Source organism: Miniopterus schreibersii (genome assembly GCF_964146895.1).
Source record: "Miniopterus schreibersii genome assembly, chromosome: 13".
Taxonomy (NCBI): domain Eukaryota; kingdom Metazoa; phylum Chordata; class Mammalia; order Chiroptera; family Miniopteridae; genus Miniopterus; species Miniopterus schreibersii.
In genome coordinates, this window is record NC_138113.1 from 9,097,226 (window position 1) to 9,115,761 (window position 18,536).

The 18,536-nt window shown below is 48.1% G+C and overlaps 1 long non-coding RNA gene across 1 annotated transcript in view; it reads right to left on the bottom strand.

Moving 5' to 3' along the window:
- LOC308566327 overlaps positions 1-16,081 on the bottom strand; it is a 132,590-nt gene extending 116,509 nt beyond the window's left edge. Inside the window, exons 1-3 of the long non-coding RNA XR_014000144.1 lie at positions 15,877-16,081; positions 15,404-15,471; positions 13,934-14,047 (exon numbers count right to left, since the gene is read on the bottom strand). This is a non-coding gene — a long non-coding RNA (uncharacterized lncRNA). The remainder of the gene's footprint in view (positions 1-13,933; positions 14,048-15,403; positions 15,472-15,876) is intronic.
- Between the last annotated feature and the right edge of the window lie 2,455 nt (positions 16,082-18,536).

Below are 18,536 nucleotides of genomic sequence, written 5' to 3' on the forward strand. Positions count from 1 at the left end.
CAGAATTCCTGGGTTCAAATCTCACCTGACCTCGGACAAGTTACGTAACCAATTTACGCCTCGATTTTTTCATCTGCTTAATGGGGAGAGTGATGGTGCCTATCTCACAAAGTTGTCTGAAGAATTAAATAAGTTAAGCTTTGTAAAGTGCTTGGAAAACTATCTGGTGCGTGGTAACGTGCTATCCCAGAGCTAACTGCTGCTGTTATTGTGTCGTAGTCATCATGGTCATCACCACCACCACCTAGCAAGCAAGGATTTTTATGGGTTTCTGAAAAGGTAAAGAACATTGATGAGGCTAGGGCAAACATGTAAATAGGAATGGATTTTTGAGCAGAAAGTTTGTGACCTAAAGCTTCTACCAGGCAAATATCAATAGCTAATTCTGGGAAATGAAGACAGAGCCGGAAGATGGAGTATTCCTCTCCCTTTAATTCACACACATTGTCTGATGGGCTTCCCAGAGTTCAAAAGCACTTCAGCAATAAACATTAAACACCAGCATCTTCAGTGATATGCAGGGAAAGAACAATAAAGATAAATACCATCAGTGCTCATGTGCTATGGGGCAGACTTTATACCATCACAGTTCAGAAACAGGAGAAAGGAACATTCTGGAGTCACACCCATTTTTATGTTGAATTTCTACACCTTCTTCCTTTATCTCATTGCATATGAAAAAATATGAAGGTCCCCTTCCCTTGAAGAGATGAGCCCCTGTGACAGATGAGTGGGTGAGAGTTAGCATTCAAATTGTTAGATAGGGTTAGAGTGAATTCATCTTTTTTTAAGCAATAATATCCATGTTTTTAGATGAAAGGGTTATTTGTCTAAAAATGTAAGCACAGGCTCTGTGATGTGGTAATAACATGAGGAACTAAGTATCTGGCCCTTTGAGTGTCCTGGTCTTCATTTTAGCCTGCCTTGGAAAAAGGAGATTTGGAGCCACATCCCCAGAAATGTCATATTTATTGACAGTGATAAATTTCTGAGTCTGAAGGACTCATCTGCACTTACTTTAGCAGCAAACACTCAGAAAATGAACAATTGCTTACTCAACATGAAAAAAGCATCCTAGAGCTGAGCAATTGATTGGAAAAAATGAGACTAGCCTACCAAAAATGAGAACTCCAGGAGAGCATTCGCGTTCAGAGAAAGAATCCAAGCGTGGCTAAGAAAGGCAAGCTGACTACTACAATGGAAAGAACCACGTAGAGTCTGCATGTTACAAATACAGGGAGTATGGAAATTATTTTCCATCCAGGACCCCACGGCTTATCTCAGAATTCTACTGGTCTACAAATCCATCTCCAAATCCCTGGTTTTCATTCTGTTTTTCTAAGGCTCAAGGAAGACCACTGTGGGTTTGTACAAGGGGTGATTTCAATCTATTTTATTCTGATCCCCCAAGGAATCAGACTTCTGAAAATATTTCAATTACATGTACACCTTCGTGACCCTTCATTGCTAACAACAAAGTGCAGGAGCTATGAGTTATATGTCTGCCAAACAAGTTAAAAGTGGCCTTTCATGAGGCCAAGAAAGACTGAGCGCTTGGTAAGGCAGGTAGGGAAGGGAATGCATATGCTGTTCAGCTGCTTAAAGAGTTTTTGAGGATGTTTGCTTCCTGCGGCCATAAAGCAGCCGGTGCGGGCCTCCGCCCTCTAGCCTGCTTGACAGCCCAGCGGATCGATGGTCTGCCTCGGCCCTACACAAACTTGGCTGGGCTGCACGGATAGCCCAAGCTCCGCAGACGCGGGGGCCTCCCGGCACTACCTTTTTCCCCAGTGTTTATTATTTTGTGTTGACATCCAGACAGATTCTCAGGCAAGTCCTGTAGGCTTCCGATTTTCACAATATTACAATTTCAGCGGGCTGGATGTTAAAAAATGGAAATTGGACAGACTGTTATCAACTTTAATCGACCATTAGAGCATCGGAGCCTGAAGGCACAGTATTTAACGGTTGGTATGGGGTGGTCAAGTAAAATGCTGTCTCTTTCATTTGGAGTCTGGGAATGAAGCCAACCCAGATAAAAGGGGGGAAGAAGCCGCTCCTCTGACAGCTGTGGCGGAGCACCAGGATCAGCGCTGCAAAGGAGGCCAGGATGCAAACGTTGCCGCGCATTTGGGTGAGGCTTGTCTACAATTCGGGTTTGCAGATTTTGTACATAATGGGGATAAATAAGCCAGGGATGAGACACTTACCTACCAGAATAAAGGCTATTATCTAACATGAAGAATGGATGCTGTGACATCATATTACATTGCCAGACTCAGCCTCAATATGTCATCACCTCTCCGTGCAGCATGGCTGTCTTCTCGGAAAGGGGAGTAATCCGCTGCCTTCCTTAGGCTCCTCTGCCTCAGGCCATGGGCATGGGCCACTGTGCGTGCCTTTGGAGAATGATTCTGCAGTTAAAGTGTTTTTCTTATTATTTATCTTAGAGGGAGGGGGACAGGAGAGAGAGAGAGAGGCAATGATTTGTTGTTCCACTTATTTACACATTCATTGGTTGTTTCTCATATGTGCCCTGACTGGGGATCGAACCTGCAACCTTGGCATATCGGGATGACTCTCTAGCCAACTGAGCTACCCGGCCAGGGCCTGGAATTAGGGTTTTTAATTACTCCTGACATTAGTGAGCTCCCACCGGTCGGCAGCCGTGGGAGAAAAGTTGTTCCACTGGGCGTTAAGGCTCCTGTCTCGTCCACGCCTCTCTCTGCCTGATTCCTTCCAGACACCACCGACTCTGCTAATGTGGTTTTGCACATTATGAACTTTCAGAATGTTAAACTGAGCACAGTTTTCTTTTAAACAAAATATATTGTTTATGTAAAGAGTCTAATGGCCCATAGCAATCCAATTTACATGTAAAGTACAAGATTTCATATTGAATCAGCTTTATTACTTCACATATGAAAGATATTGAGCAGCAGTAGGTATATTGTATTTGTATCAGAAAAGTACAAGGGCAGATTTATTGGGCTTAGACTTAATGATGTTAGAATCGATTATCCCAATGAGAGGCAAGACATCTGTTCATTATGGGACAAGGCATCGTCTCCATCACACAAGATACTCCCATGAACCCCCTGTCTTCTTCATTCAATGACAGAACCATCCTTAAAGGGTTAAAAAGACCTCCCAAAGTGATAACATTGACTCTATATTAGCAGCAGGGGACTGTTGATACCATTTAAAATGTATTAAGCACATTTGGTTTGCTGGGCATTGCACCAAACCCATAAAACAGAAGATACCTTATCATTTGGCTGCTTTTGTACGCTAATTATGTTGATTCGCTTGACCTCTCAAAAATGGGATTTAATCCTGCCCATATTTTTTACATTATGGAAACCCCTAACCTGTTTCTGTTTATATTTCAGCTCTTCTTTCTGTGAACTCTGATCATTAGGTTATCGCTTGGCAGAGTAATCTGTACTCTAGTAAACTATAAACCATTTGATATATTTTAGGAGGGAGCTAGTCATTTTTTTTTAATTAATCTGGAAGGCTGATCTTTAAGCATACCTGTTGGGAGAGAAGAGCTAACCCTTGAGAATGTTCTTAACAAACAGATTCTCTGATGGCCCCTCACCCTTTTACCACAATAAATTCCATTCAATATAATTAAAAGCTTCAGTTAATATCACTTAAACCAGATGTAGATAAAGGATATTATTGATACAAAAAGCACTAAAACTAGCAGTCCGCTCTGTAAGGGACACCGAATAATTTGATAGAACTAATGCGAAAGTACATTTGTTCATAATATCCTGCTGGAAATTTTGTTACATTTTTTGATGCAAGATTTTGTTTTATGAATATTCACTCCTAAACAATTCTTTTTTTTTCCTTTTTCAACCTTTAGAGGGTGGAAAGAGCTTTCTTAGGGTAAAAGATGGTCCCTGCTGCCTGTGTCTGAGTGGAAGTGAATGTGCTTTCGAATTTCATTAGCATGCACACGGTTTCCAAGGCCTTCTAGCCTCTAGGCAGGCAGGCAAGATTCAAACGCAACATTTCAAGTAAACAAAACTAAACCGAATAGTAAAAGCCTTCTTTCAAGGAAAGACAAATGGATTCGCAAAGGCCAGGCCACAATGTGATTCTTGCCTAAGCCCCAAAGATAACCATTCTCACCCTAGAAAGAAAATGTGCATATGGCATGTGTGTGTGTGTGTGTGTGTGTGTGTGTGTGTGAGTCCACACGTGGTTTGCACTTCATGGGCCCCGCCAAGATGGCCTGTGGTATGGGTTAGTTATGAAATCATGACGCTTGTGGATATTGGTTACACCAGTCCTGTCTCCCTTAAGCAGAAAAAAAGAAGGCTTAGCCAAAATACTGAGTTTACATTAAACAATGTCTCCTCCGCAAGAAATCTTCCTCCCTGCAGATTCCAAGACTAGACTTGGCAATGAACGAAATCCCACCTTGGTCAGCATCAGTGCTCATCAGGCAGTGAGGGGGCAGAACCTCTGCCCACACAGCAAGTGGGCCACCCAGGTGGGTCATAACGCCAGATGACCCTTTCCCAAGGTCACCTCTATGTACCCATCAAATAAAGGCGCCTTCAGGTGCTCCTTTCTCTTTAGACATCAGAGACCAGGATTCAAATGAAAGAAAAAAACACATTTTTTCAGCCCATAAACTTACTTTGAAGGGGCTCTCCTTATGCCTTACGGAGAAAAGGAACTTCTAATTTTAATGTTTTGTGATTTCAATTCTTAATGCATTAGCTCCACGCCTTTCATTGATTACCATTTCTTATTAGGTGAGCATCAGTGGCTCCTCACCTCAGGAAGCTAAAACAGCTGTATTATTCTGTTCAAGCTGCTGTAACAAAATTCCACAGACTGGATGATTTATAAACAGCAGAAATTTATTTCTCAGAGTTCTGGAGCCCGGAAGCCCAGGATCACAGTGCCAGCATGGTCAGATGAGGGCCCTCCTCCGGGTCACAGGCTTCTCTGTGTATCCCATGTGTTAGAAAGGGCTAGGGAGCTCTGTGGGGACTCTTTTATAAGGGCACTAATCTTATTCATGAGGATTCCACCCTTGTGACATAATCACCTCCCAAAGGCCACACCTACTAATATCATCACCTTTGGGGGGTAAGGATTTCAATATGAATTTGAGGGATGGGGGACATTCATGCCATAGCAACAGCCAAAGGATTAGTGTCCCTTGGTCACTCCAGTCTCATCCATAGTTCTTCATGGGTCACTACTAATGCCCAAGCCAATGGGCTAGATTTTGTAGGGACAATCAGGATATAGAAAGGATGTCCTGCTTCCCAAGGAATTCATAGACTCTTTGGAGAGCATCTTGGTCCATTCAGCTTCTATAACAAAAATGCCATAAACTGGATGGCTGATGAACAACAGACATTTATTTATCACAGTTCTGGAGGCTGGGAAGTTCAAGGTCATAGTGCCAGCAGATTTGGTGTCTGGTGAGGGCCCACCTTCTGGTTCATAGCTGGCACCTCCTAGGTGTAATCTCACAGGTGGAACAGACAGTGAGCTCTCTGGGGTCTCTTTTATCAAGGCACTAATCCCAATCATGAGGGCTCTGGCCTCTTGACCTAATCACCTCACAAAGTCCCCACATCCTAATATCATTAGGAATTCCTAACCCCTTTTGAGGGTTAGGAATTCAACATAGAAATTTGAGGAGGACATAAACATTCAGACCATACCAGGGAGGTAAGGTTTATAGGTGATATAATTATTAAATAACGCAAGGAGACATATGATTAAAACACCAAAATGTGAGGCTGTTGAGGTTCCGTGTAACAAATATTCCATTATATCCACCGCACTCCATTACGGAGGCAGAAAAGCAGATTAATCTATTCTTGAAATATTTCCAATGGTAATTGAAATAACGAGTTCTCCTTTCCTCGCCTATAAGCAGAAAAGTCAAGTAATCATATCACGTTGCTACCTTGTCATTCCATTTACTTAATGAAGCGAAAGAAAAGCATCAATAATGCCACCATTTTTCTAATGAGTCTAAATGTCTTTGGTTTCCATCTTACTACCTTTCCCACACAGAATGCATTTCCCCAAATAAACAATGTAAAACATGTGGCAGTGAGTACTCTTCCTATCCCAGCCCTTTATATGCACCTGGCAAGCCCATGTCAGATGTTAGGAAAAACCATCCAAAATCCTTTCAAAATATACCCAGGCCCCTCCACTAGTTCCCTAGTTCTCAATACTCTTCCATGAATTTTGATGCCAATTGGCTGTCACTCTACCAAACTTTTTGGATTGGCCTTATCACCCCTTCAAGACACAAATTCCTGTAGCTGCCCATATGCTCCACATTTGGAAAGACCCTCTACCCCTCCCTGCATCCAACCCTGACCAGAACATAACCCTTCAAGACCAAATGTGATAGTGAGTGTCCAAGGCTCACTTAAGAGCCAAAGATGTGAATGTAAAAGACAATTTGCTGCAAGGAACTACTTTTCTTTTTTTTATACCAGAGCAATATTGCAAAGTATCTGTTTATTTACATATACCCTCCAATGGTGGGTGAGCTCTTCAAAGTATGGGGCAAGGACTCTTCATTCTAGAACATACGTTGTTGCTTAATTAATTAATTAATTAATTAACCCATGCTCCAAGGTTATTTAACTCCTCCAAACAAAACTCCTATTTATTCAGTGGTCTCAACTAGAATTTAGGAGAACCATCTAACTGAATTAATTCACTCTAAGGCATACATTATTAAAAATACATCAGTATGAAGTAGGACTTGGCAATGGTATATTTTTACTTCTCCCTGGAAGGTTTTCATGAGCAGCCTGGCTTGGGAACCACTGGAGCACGACGTGAGGAACGTCCTCTGTGCTCTGGTCCCCGCTCCTTCTTTCTGCTGTTCTCCCATCAACCACCACATGCCTGCACCTCTCTGGCTGTACTGAAATAGGCTCCTTTTCCATGCACACCATGATTCCCCACATTTCCATGTTTCTTTCCCCATACTTGGAGAAACCTCAAGTTAGGAATGATGGAACTGTCTCCTCCAAGGTCTTCTTGCCACTATTATTTGTCTTCAATGGTCTCAATGTTTGTGCCCTCCAATTCATATGTTGAAATCCTAACCTTCAAAGATGATGGTATTAGGAGATGGGGTCCTTGGGAGGTGCTTAAGTCATGAGGGCAGAGCACTCATGAAGGGGATTCATGCCCTTATAAATGAGAGATCCCCAGCCCCCTCTACCATGTGAGGGCACAGCAAGAAGGCACCAGCTATAAACCAGGAACAGAGACCTCACCAAACGCAACCACCCCAGTGCCTCGCTCTTGGGAGAAAAATGTCTGTTGTTTCCAAGCCACCCAGTCTGTGGCCCAAATGGACTAAGACATTGCCTCCTGAATCAGATGGGTTTTATGCCTCTGGAAATGGACGTCAGAAATTACGTTCCTTTTGAACAAGAGGTAAATCACCAGAATAAGGGAACCAAATAGAAAGCTACTCTGGAAATTATAAGAAACTTGATAAATCTAAGTGAGAAGAAAACACAGAAGCCAGGTTCTTCCCAATCCCTTTGCGGCCGCTCACCTCATCGGTGGACAGCCGGCGTTGTCGCTGGCGCTGGCTCTCATCTCCAGGGTCAGAGCCACTGTCTAACCAACTGCAGAAAAGAATTCATCGCAGTTGTCAGAGCCACAAAAGGGGGTCATAATTCCTGACACCCCTCTCCGCTCTTTCCTCATTTTTTAGCATAAAATATCCAGACGCTTTGTTTATGGCTCCTCCCTAGGTGCTGTTGGTAGAGCTTAGGGTTTCACTTTGATGGACTCAAACCTGCCGGCCCGATGGACTTTGTCATACAGAGAAGGTCTCAGAGACCAAACAGAGTGTGGTCAGGGCAGTTTCCAAGCACATGAAAGAGGACATTTCTCATGCAGTCAACACAACCGTATCCCCTAACGATGGATCTGCTATGCTCACGACTCCATGGCAAATATTTAGAAATATTTCTTTTAAGAGGATCCTGAAACGCCACCCCCCAGCTTGCCCGCCACACACATGCCTTTTCTGAGTAATTTAGATGTAGCAGGGGGCAAGGAAGTAGGGGGATTTATCAGGATTAATTAATCCACAAGAGGAAAGATATGTAGGTGAATAAACCAAGTTCTCAGGTTCATCATAAATATTTCACTCGCTTATGTGACTCTGCAATTCTGTCTTTGTCATTTAGGAAATAGGCCTAAAAGTGAGACTTGAGATCCAGCACAAGTGAAAACAGGGATTCTCATAGCCAGGTCCGCAGTTGGGGACACTCAAAAGGGAGAGCAGTAGAACATCGGTCAGGAGGGATAATTTGGCCAGGGAGCTGGGAAGGGGCCCACCGTGGCCGCGTGCCCTGGGCTGACTCTGACGCTCTGTAGACAACATACTGTAGGAAACACAGGAGAAATCTCGAGGAAGGCGAGCTCTCCCAGAAGGAGACAGACTGCTCCAGCACCCCGACATGCTCCTTTACATGGGTGGCCTCGGGAGATGCCCTGGGCACTGTCACTGTTGTTTTCCATACGCCACCCCCTAGCCTTCCGCCACGTAACGCCCCCCTTTGGCCTCTGCCTGCCTGGCTTCTCCCACCCTTCCTCGGAGATCAAGCTCCCATTTGTCACCCAGCGAGGCCTACCAAGGCAGTGCTTGTTCAGGGCCATCTACACCACTTGTATTAGAAGGTACTACCTCAGAGTGGGGTTGATTTTAAGAAGTAAAATTTCAACCACCCAAAGTAATTAAAAAGGAATTTCATTCTCTACACACATCTCTCAAAGGGCATGAAAAGGTCTCCAAAAGCATAGTTTGTAGCAATATTTATTAAAACCCTCTTTCATCAATTTCCTTCCCATTCCACAGCCACTCCAGAGCATGCTCTCCAACCCCCCCCCCCCCCCGGAAAACTGCTCTTGCTCCCCCAGCCCACGAGGCTCTTTCTTCCTTTACTGCAGAGCGGAAACTCAGGTAACAACCATGTGACTCTCCTTCTCTTTGGAGACCTCATGAATGTGTACGCCACCATCTAATCATATATCCTTGTATTTTAGACATTTTTCCCTGTGTATTGATCCTGTCTTGCCAAAGAAATTATAGATTCTTTAAGGCAAGAACTATGTTTTATTCACTTATGTATTTTAGTACAGTGTAGGCTCTCAATAATAGTTTATAGAATGAATGAAAGATTTAAATTATATAAAAGTCAAAGATTACATTTTTTATTTCATTAATTCCTTCTGCAAATATCACACGTTACGTACTCAGTTACTATTTGCTGATAATAAAATAGGAAGGCAAACCAATTTGAATGAGGGCTGGAGGGAAGGGAGAAATTAATTTTATGAAGAGTGGAGAAGGCGAAGATCTGGGGCCATGGTCACAGAATAGTGGCCTGCACTCCTTACTCCTCTCTGCCCCAAATCAGTAGTCCTGATGTTAAAATGAGGAATTTATAAAAAGGCACCTGGCTTCCAGGAACATTTTCACTTAAAGTGGTAGCACTCTGAGACCAAGATCCAAAATAATGTCTCTCAGCTGATGAATTTCTAAACCTGAGTGATATCCTTGACTTTCAAAAACACAAGAGACTCAAGGACGGTTTATTCCACCCTAAGACACTGTTAAAAGTTCCCACAAAATGCCTCAGAATGGCCCTGCAACTCCACATATTAGGAAGTATTCTCTTGAGTGCAACCAAATCATTCACCCTGAAATTGCCATCCACCCATCCTAGTGTGTGCTCGCGAACACACAGAAGTCTAAGCACATCTTCGCATGATCTATTTGGATATTTGAAAACAACTCTTGACTGCTCTGTGACACTTTCTCTCCTTGGCTAAACTTCATTTCCATCGCTCTTTCCTCATGTAATATTCTGAATCATCTCACTGTTGAAAATTATGGGGTTACCCTGCTTGCATGTGTGCAGAGAAAGCCCACGGCTTGTAGAGTGGATCCCACACAGGCCCTCTATCCTCACCTGGACCACAGGGCAAAGCCACTTCCTGTCAGTCATCTCCCAATTCCCTTCCCACAGTGACAATGCCGGGTTCCCATGACCCTCCTCAGGTGACTCTTACCTCATCCTGCCCTTTTTCTACCTGATGAGGGACATGACTTCTAATTCACTTTTCACCAGCAACTTATCAAGGGGCAGAATGACATTGATTGTGGTTTAAGAATCACTCTGTAGAGCCAGACTAAGTCCAAATCTTGGCCCCTCTACTTTCCAGTTACATGATTTCAAGCCTTTAGCCTAAGTCTCAGTTTCCTCATCTGTAAAATGGAATTCCTGGGTGGTTTGAGTGAACGATGCGTGTGAAGCACTCCGTGAGCATGAAATACATGCAGGCTCTTGCATGTGCCAGCTCTGGAATCCACGATGACACGACAGGCAGGGCCCCTGCCTTAACACTAACACAGCAGTGATGCTAAGCACATGATTGGACAAAGAACCCAGTCAGAGCTGAGATGAGCACACGGAAGGAAAAGTAAGAGTGCAGTGACAGTCCTTACTAGCAGGGTCAGCATGAGAAGGAATCAGCTAGATTCAGGGTCAGCCAACTACAGCTCAGCTAGTTTCAGTAAATAACGTTTATTGGTACCAGGCCTCCCCTGTCATTTATGGACTGTCCTCAGCTGCTTCTGCTCCACAGCCCTAGAGTCTCAGCAGAGCCCTTATGGCCCAGGAAGTCAAAAATATTTACTCTCTGGCCCTTTCGAAAAATGTCTGCTGACCCCTAGGCTAGATGAAGAGGGAAAGGGGGACAATCCATATAGAGCATGTAGGAAAGCTGGCCTGGGGTTCGAGGAACTGGGAAAATGTGAGTCCCTGGGACATGAACTCCCTCTACTTCCCGAATCCAAGAACCCACCTTCACCCTCCCCTCTGGCCTCTGAGGAAAAGATGACCCAACCCAGAGTGCACCCTCCTCTCTGCTCAAGATTTCCTCTCCCCTAAGACCTCTCCTTCCTACCCCGCCCCCAGCAGATTGATCTCCCATGCTTTACTGGACTCCTGCCCTCACCCACCTCTCCCCAGTGGAGCTAGCATCACCCTCTCAGCCCACCTAGGTCAAAGCCCAGGGGTCATCCTTGGCAATTTCTTCTCGGCCAGTCCCTCTTGACTCCTGGTCCCTAGCATCCTCCTGCTGCTCCACCCTCTCCACGTCCATTGACTTCCCCTATTCCAGGTCCTTCTGAGCCCAGACCAGAGCCATCTCCCCCCGCCCCCCGCAACCAGGTGTTCTGCCTCCAGCCCCCATCCTTCCCATCTACTCCCTGCACTGAGCCCTCAGGGTCATCATTCTGAAATACAAATCTGATCATGTCACCCCCCTGCCCAAACCCAATAGCCACTTCTGGTTGTTTATGGGTAGGAGTCCAAACTTCTAAACAAGATACACAAAGCTCTACACAACCCACCCCCCACCACCACCACCACAGCTCCGACTTCATCCCTGACAACCTAGGACCATCTACTCTATCATTTCTCTTTCTTCTTGACCCTTCCATGTTTCACAAGTCCCCCCACCTCCTGTGTCTCCTTTGGCCTAACTCATCCCAGGACTGGGAACAGAGTAGGTATTCCAACATGAACTTGACTTAGTTATTAAGTATATGTACATAGAGGTGTATAGATGTATGTATGTGTGGATCCTCACCAACAGAACTTGTGAAGAGAGTCACAGCACCTAATTTTTGCAGAAAAATGCAGAGCAGTTTCTGATTAGTGAGCTTGTTCCATTTCCCGAGAAACCATTTTAACCTTTAAACACAGAAGGTCAGCGTCTCCCGCCTCTGCTCATGCATAATTCCCCTGCCCTCTGCTCCTCGGTGCCCGCGCAGCCCACCCGAGACAGCGAGAGTCAGCGGGCGGAAGCGCACAGGCGCTCAGGCCCTGGCGGCCTCCCTGGGATTAACTAGGCCCTTGGAATATGTTGTCTCATTTGCTACATTATTAATAAAACCGCAAGAAGTTTGGGAGAAAATTTTTTCCCATCTAGAAAATTAGCATTTATGCCACACAAGTGCCAACTTAGGAGGATGAACATCAATAAAAAAGAAAGTGTTCCCTTGGAGTCTTACTGTAGAGCCAGCGCCAACAGAGCGAGCTGAGACGGAGAGCAGTGGGACAGCTCGGGCCGGGCATGTCAAGGTTGCCCGGGGCATCGGGGCACTGTGAGCGGTCCCACCCTGGGGCTGGGGCAATCCAGCCAGCCCCAAAGATCTGGAGTGTTATCATGGATAGTGGGTGGCAGTGCTGGAAGTGGTCAGTGACAGGGTGTCCTGCACTGGGCGAGGGCTCCCAAGAGCCCAAGGAAATGCAGATTTACTAAAATGAGGCCAAGGTCAGACAGGCTGGTTGGGTCATTCCCTGAAAGGCCCAGACTGGCCTGCAAGGCCAAGCTTTCAGCTGGAGGGGGTCAGGTGAACTTAGGCAGGTGGAGGCGTCCAAGTAGGTCACTCTAATTAGTGGGACTAATTAGTCCTAATATGCAGGGTTTCTGTAGCTTTTTAGCAGCCGCATCAAACAACTAATGGGCCAAATGTTACTTCCTCAAAGAAGTGTTCACCCATTTAAAAATAGCACCCCACCATTCCATTTCCCAGTGCCCTGCTCTCTCCTTGCCCCTCACAACCTACCACCCACTCCTATCGCATACCCTACTCATTTGTATTGTGCACTGTGTATTGTGTATTGCATTACATTACGACGCTAGAATATAAACGGCTTGAGAATGATGTCATTTTACTCACTGCTGTGTCTGCAGGTGCTGGATCAGTGCCTGGCACCCAATTAATATTTACTGAACTTGTAAATAAATAGATCCTGAACTAAAACTGAACTGCTCACAGGCCAGGGTTATCTCATCTGTGTTTGTGCAATGTGACATTTTAACTAAAAAAGCGGTATTTTAACTTTCAAGGTTTGGTCCATTCACCCAGCCTTTCAAATTTAGCAAGCCTTGATTCCAACACAATGTGGGTCACCTCACCCTCATTTAAATCCCCCCCAAACCCAGGCAGCACAGGATCCTTGCTGATAACACGCTGATCCTGCCGAGCCTGCTGACCTGCCTGTAGACATGTCCCCTCAGGCCTAGATTAACTGTTCTCAGCCATTTGAGTGGGGAATCATTGAAATAGGGGGCTGTCAACCCTGGAAAGGAACCTAGGGATCAAGGGACCAGACATTTAGATTTTGCAAGAGGAGATCTGGGGCCACGATGGGGAAATGAGTGACAACGCGGTGGCCTCTTTGACATCATATGAAGCACAGTGATGAGTCCATAAAGCCTCAGCCTCTCAGTGTTGAGGAGGAGTTTCCATAACAACAAGCTCCCAGGGTGGCCTTGGACCAGCACCTGAATTCTCCATCATCCCTGCCAAACAGGTGGGACCCACGCACAAAGCTCATCTCTTCTTCATCTTTTCCCATCCCAAGTGTGGTCCACGCGCGACACCTGGAAAGACTGGAAGCCGGCCCAGGGCCCTGGGCCCCCCTTCCCCACGCTGGCCTTCCTCCTGCCTCCTCTGAGGCAGCCGTGCTCTCCTGCTCCCTGCACCCTCGGTTCGCCGAGACGTGCACTTCCTCAGAAAGGGCGCAAATGCCAAGAGATACATCCATGAGCTACGGCCAACAGACAATCTAAGACAAAAGGGGTTTCTTGGCGCTTCCCAGAGCACGAAATCCTTTGGCTCTCTCTCAGTGACTAGCACAGAATTTACAGCAAATGTGCCAAAAATACAAGAGTGAAGGGCAGAGCCAGTCACAGTGTGTATTTGTTGAGTGAGTGAGTGAGTGAGTGAGTGAGTGAGTGAGTGAATGAACGACTTCAGTAAATCAAGCAAAGCAAATGGACGTGGCAGTGGAAACTGTTGGTGCTCGCTCAGACTTACCTTGGCCTCGGTGGGGACATCAGGGGCAATCACAGCCTGCGCCTCCCCACTTCCCAAGACAAGGCTAGGCCAGGACAGTCCAACGCTGGGTTGCAGCTCCCACTCCAGAGGTCGCTGTGGGACCAGAAAAAGCAGGTGTGCAGGTGAGGCCACACCCTCCCTGAGCCTTCTGGCCCTGCCCCACCCTGCTTCCCCACCCCCTGCTTCTGCAAGCACCCCCTCAACGCACCGCTTTCCTCAAGGATCCCCACCTCGGGCTCTGCTTCTAGGGCCCCTGGCCTAAGACAACACACTTCCACAGTATGCGGTCTAGTGCTCTGCACTGGAGCTGGCCCCTCACCACCCTTATTCACTCCTGCGACCCTGCCACCCATCGCTGGTCCCCGGAGCTCAGTGCCGCGGGGCTCCCACTGTGAGAGTGCTCAGGCCGTGGGGCCGTGGGGTCAATGGCAGCCGCGATCACCGCCCACCATCACGCGAAGACACTCAGAAGTACACTAGAGCCACGGTTTCAGACACAGGGTGAGCAGCTTAACTTACGGAGCCAAGAAAGACACAAGAGTTTCAAGCTGCCAAAGGTGTCTTCAGTTATAGAAACAGAGCCTGCTGTCACCGTCATTAATTATGTATGGAACAGATTCAGGGAGGAGGGGGCAGGTGGTGAGACAAGAAATACGAAAATGGAGACCAAGATTCACACAGGCTCATCTTTTAAAGGCTCGCGGGTGGTCGCCTTCCTGCTCTGCACCTGGGGAAGCAGTCCCCAGGCTGCTCCCTGTCGCCGCCACCTCGCCCTTCTCTCGGGGAGGCCTGGAGGGACACAGGTGTCAGAGTCCAAAGCTCTGGCCTTCTCAGCTGCTCAGTTTTAGACTCGGGAGGACTTGGAACAACAGGCCCCCCTGGGCCACTCAGTAAGGACTGGGATTGCCGTGGCCTGTGGCCGTGTGCAGCACCCCGAGCCTCCTGGCCGCTCGCCTCCTCCTACCCCTCAGGGGCCCCCGGAGCATCACCCACACACCCACCCGGCTCCCACCACCTTCGTCATTGTCAGAGGAGCTGCCTCCAACTTCACGGAGAATGTGGAAGACAGCAAATGTGAGCTCCTGAACCTCTCACTCACACACACAGCACACACACAACACAACGCACACAGCACAACGCACACAGACACAACGCACACAACATACACAGACAATAAACACATGGCACAGACACACAACACACACCACAATATAGACAACACAAAAACATACAACACACATACATACAACATACACACAACACAGACAATATACACACAACAAACACACAGGCCTGTGCGCGCGCCACCTGCTCCGCCCACGGTTTCCTGAAGGGTTGGAAGGGGCGGCCCTCCCCGCATAGGCCCCCTCCCCTGCTTCCCTTCCCTCCCACCCCTCCCACCCCTCCCGCCCCTTGAGCTCTGCGGGCTCCTTCCTGTGAGCTTCTCACCGAGCTGGAGTTTCACTTCTTAAAAAAAAAAGGGAAGAGTCATAGCGACATCTTCGCGCACCTCCCACCTGCAGTGGAGACAGAAAGCATCAGGTGGGCGCCTGCCCCCCCCCCCCCTCCGGCCTGCACACCTAGCTAAGCCCGAGCACCTCCCAGCACCGCCTGGGCTCCAGCGCCGCCCCCCAAGGCGAGCACTGTCCCCTTCATTAAGCCCTCTCTTGAATATTTAACTTTTTCCTCTGCCTGCTCCTCTCTCCCCGCCGGTAAGCGTGGTTCCTGCGAGTTAGGTGCCCCCTCCTCGGCTCCTCACTTGCCGGCTTCCTGTGTCCACGCGGGCGAGCCCCGCGCCTGCACCTCCCGCCCAGCTCTCCAGCCTGAGCGCCTCGCAGGTGTAGCCACTTCCCCAGGGCAGGAGCCTTGAAGGGGCGAAGCTAAAACCAGGCTCCCCCCGCTCCCCCTCACTTGCTCCTTGCCTTTGGTGTCTCCCTTTAGTCAGTGCGCCTTTCCAGCCAGCCAGCTGTCCAACCAGAGAGACCTGGACGCGGTCTCGACCCTGCTGGGCATTTAACCCCCCTCCCTTAACTGGAAACCTCCGCGTCCCATCTCTGTGTCTCCTGATTGTCCCTCAGCTCCAGCTTCCTCCCTGTTGCTTAATGGAGGCCCCTCATCTCTCCTTCTGATTCTGGAAGAGCCTCTGTCTGGGCAGGTGGCCCACCCGCCCCCACTACGGCTCCGTCGCTCCAGCATGCACCCTGGAGCCTGCTACCCACTCCTGAAACCCTTTCCTGCGCATCTGCTCCCCCACCCACAGGCCTCCTCCCAGGAGAAATGGATTCAGAGAAGAGAAATTGAGCAGGATACAGCAAATCCAGGGGCAGGGAAATTATTGATCCGTGCATTTGTTCGTTCATTAAATTATACCTTCAGAACTTGGAGTTAGTCCTTCTGGGAGTCTCCAGGCCCAAGCACTTAGTTTCCTTGTTTATTTCCTTCGTAGCACTTACCTCCATTTGTATTGGGTTTTGGGTTATTTTGGTGGTTGTTTTCTTGCTTCACTGTTTTTACACTTTTTTAAAAAATCTATCTCCCCTTTAAGAACATGTTTCTTAAAGAAAAGGTCCACTGCCTGTCTGATGTGGTATCCACAGCCCCTAGTACAAAGCTGGGCATGTAGTAGTCACTCAATAAATATTCGCAGAATAAATGCAGGTGTGAGTGAACGGCCTCAGCAAAGGTGATGCTTCCTTGGCCAGCCCTGCCAGGGGAGCCACAGCACCCCTCCCCACCACATCGCGGGGTCCCAGTCTTCTGCACAATCCTTTGAGTCTCTCATGTCCCCTTTTTTCTGTATTCCCCATGGATTACTTTTCTTCGGCTGCATTACAAATTTAACAGCCTAAAGCAATGCCCATTCCTAGCCCGCAGTTCTGTAGGTCTGAAGTTTGGGCCAGAGGAGCTGAGTTCTCTGCTTAGGGGTCTGCTGGGTTGCATTCTCATCTGAAACTGGGGGTTCTCTTCCACGTTCACGCAGGAGGCGGGTCCAGTTCCTTGAAGTTTTAGGACTACGGTTCCCATTTCCTTGCTGACAGCCAGCCAGAGGCTGCCCTTAGCTCCTAGAGGCCACCCGCACGCCTTGCCCTGGGCCCCCTCCCACTTCAGAGCCAAAAACAGAGCATCTTCCTGACATGGAGGCCTCTCACACTGTGACTCTCTCCCAGCAGGAGAAGCCCAGTCCCCTGAACAGATCACCTTATTAATGTCAGCGCCCCAGGATCACCACTTTTAAAGTCAACTGTACCATATAACATAACCTGTCGTGAGAGTGTCTCGAGGGGAGAGGATGACCCCAGGCAGGTACGCTGGGGGCAGGAATCTTGGGGACCACCTTAGAAAGCTGCTACCACACCCCACTAGAGCAGGGCTTTGCCTGCCTTGTGATGTCTGCATCCCAAGGCCCAGCGCATGGCCTCCAACCACACAGGCACGTGCAGAAAATGACACTGTTGCACGGCGCAGCGTGGGAAATCACCAGGACTGCTCAGCAATTGGAGGTACCCAGGGCCCCAGAGCCCAGCCCAGCCCAGGCCCTAGGTACGTCCAGCCGGGAACTGAGGGAATCAATCCCACACACCTGAAGCCAGTCACGGTCCACCAGTGCGCCCAGCACATTCCTGGGAGGCTCTGGTCTGGAATAGTTCCAGCACATAGAAGATGCTCATTAATTTTTTTTTTTCCATTTATGAATAGAATAAAAAAGGAAGCGGGTGATCTCTCCTGGAAACTAGAGGTGGAAAGAACTGGAAGGACTGGGGCGAGAGGAAGTAAAACAAGCTATGAGTCAATCAAGCGCCTCCTGTTAGCTTCTACTCAGGGTCTATCCAACATCTCTGTCCCTGTCCCAGCTCACACCCAAACGCACCTCCTCCGGGGAGCCCCTCTGACCACCAGCCCGAGGTCCTCTGCACTGAATGCCTTGCCTGAGGGCTGCCCTTTGACATCCTCTGCTATTGTGGACAGTGGGTCCAGTCCTCTCTGCTCTTTGTAATTCTCCACACCTGTCTCAAGCTCCTGTCTCCCCTTCAGGCTCCTTGAGGAAGGTGCTATCTCACCCCCCTGCGTCTCCCCACAGTGCAGAGGGAGCAGACCCCTCTTGGTGGTTTGGAGTGAAGATCTGCTGCAAGCAGGAAACAGGAGCTAACCTGGGGTGCAGTAGCTGTGGGGTGAAGTCTGCTGGGCGGCGTGGAAGGTGGGGGTGGAGAGCAGGCCAGAGGAGCACAGCATGAGGGTGCTGGCACCGTGCAAAGGAGACAGAGGTCAGAAAGTCAGGGCCCAGAATAGAAGAGGGAGGGGAAGCAGCAGACCAAGTGAGCTGGTCACATCCAACCAACCGGCTCTGCAAACACAGGCTACTTGCTTTGGTCAAAACCTGCCAAGGGAGCCGCCGGCTCTTGGAACTGCCTGCATTCTCCCTTCTTGTTTCTGGCGGGGGCAGTGGTCGTGCTGGTGCAGACCAAACGACACAGTGAGACTGGTGGTGGGGGTGATATATTTTGCTCTTGATATCCGAGGGAGTAAAGATTATATCTCGTATGTTACTTGCTTGAAAGGTGACCATGACCCTATGATGGAGACT